We start from the raw sequence: 1,878 nt of genomic DNA, 5'->3' as shown, positions 1-1,878 counted from the left end.
GAAAGACAGAGATCTGTATGGTGATCTGCAGAAGAACATAGACCACAGACTCTTGCAACAGGTGCAGATTTCTGATTGATGGCAAGCTGAGTTACTAGGTTGACCAAGGCATCAAGTTTTCCCTCAAGCTTTTTATTTTCAGCAGATGAAGATGAATCCATGGCCACCTCATGGACTCCTCTAAGGACAATAGCATCATTTCTTGCACTGAATTGTTGGGAGTTGGAAGCCATCTTCTCAATCATATTTCTAGCCTCAACAGGAGTCATATCACCGAGCGCTCCACCACTGGCAGCATCAATCATACTCCTGTCCATGTTGCTAAGTCCCTCATAGAAATATTAAAGCAGGAGTTGCTCAAAAATCTGGTGGTGAGGACAGCTTGCTCACAATTTCTTGAATCTTTCCCAGTACTCATACAAGCTCTCTCCACTAAGTTGCCTGATGCCTGAAATGTCTTTTCTGATGGCAGTGGTCCTAGATGCAGGGAAGAATTTCTCCAAGAACACCCTCTTAAGGTCATCCCAACTGAAAATGGACCTGGGAGCAAGGTAGTACAACCAATCTTTCGCCACTCCCTCCAGAGAATGAGGAAAAGCATTTAGAAAGATATGATCTTCCTAGACATCAGGGGGCTTCATGGTGGAACAGACAATATGGAACTCCTTAAGATGCTTATAAGGATCTTCACCTGCAAGACCATGAAACTTGGTCAGCAAATGTATTAATCCAGTCTTGTGAACATATGGAACACCCTCATCAGGATATTGAATGCACAAGCTTTCATAAGTGAAATCAGGTGTAGCCATCTCCCTAGAGTCCTCTCACAAGGTGGAGGTTGATCCATGTTCTTAGTATGAAAATTAGTAGTTGAATGCTCAAAATCAGAATATTCAGAATCACCAGCAATAGAATACTCAAAATGCTCAAGATGCTCAAAATGCACAGAATGACCAGGATGTACACTATGTCTAACTAATCTATGAAAGTTTCTATCTATTTCAAGATCAAAGGGTTGTAAATCACCTGAATTGCCCCTAGTCATGCACTATATGCAGCAAATAATGTGTTTCTCAACAAACACCTAACAAGGTGGTAAAACTACAGCTATACTCAAATGATATCCAAATGAGTTGAAATTTTGTGAGGAACACCCTAAAATCATGAAAATATAGCACAAAAAATTTCGAACAAAAATTCAAAGTCTAACTATGAAAACTTCCTAAGCAAAGTTTAGAAAAATAATACTTGAAAAATAAAAAAATAAAAACTTAGTAAACGACTGATTTTTGGAGTTTAGGAGACCCCAACTGGCTAGAGCAGGGTTGTCATAGTATGGGAAATTTTTTTCTACCCCAAATGCATATATAATAATAGTCATTCTGATACCCGAAGTAAAAGTTATGGCCGTTTTAAGTTTTGCTAAAAATAAGTTCCCTAAATTTTTGTCTCTCTCAAATACTGCCACACCAAGTGCTCCTGGTATTTTTCACACAAAATATGGATCAAAAGAAGCTACCACACAAAAAATTAGCCAAAAATAACAACTCTAACTATCAAAACAAAAATCGCTAATTAAATTGCAAAATCAGTCGCTAATCATTGTTCATCACTGTTCACAGCAAAACACAAAGATGAATCAGTCGTTGAAATAGTCGCTAAATAGGGGACATAACTGAAATGCAAAACAGAACGCTACACAAAACAAGACAACTAAACACTATTATGAACCTTTGGCCCACTGCTCCCTGGCAACGGCGCCAAATTTGATCGAGGCCATACCCGAATCAAATAAACATTAAAAATGCAGTATCTAGGAAGCGATCCTAGGTCGTCTCCCAACGAGCAGTGGTCAACCAAACATTCATAACAGATAGT

The 1,878-nt window shown here is 38.8% G+C and overlaps 1 non-coding gene across 1 annotated transcript; it reads left to right on the top strand.

Annotated features, from left to right (window-relative positions):
• The first annotated feature begins 363 nt into the window (after positions 1–363).
• LOC114380592 lies at positions 364–470 on the top strand. Its single transcript, XR_003659769.1, has one exon. It is a non-coding gene; the product is annotated as a small nucleolar RNA R71 (small nucleolar RNA).
• The last annotated feature ends 1,408 nt before the right edge of the window (positions 471–1,878 follow it).

This window comes from Glycine soja, chromosome 12 (genome assembly GCF_004193775.1).
Source record: "Glycine soja cultivar W05 chromosome 12, ASM419377v2, whole genome shotgun sequence".
Classification (NCBI taxonomy): domain Eukaryota; kingdom Viridiplantae; phylum Streptophyta; class Magnoliopsida; order Fabales; family Fabaceae; genus Glycine; species Glycine soja.
This window is presented reverse-complemented; position numbering and strand designations above follow the sequence as displayed.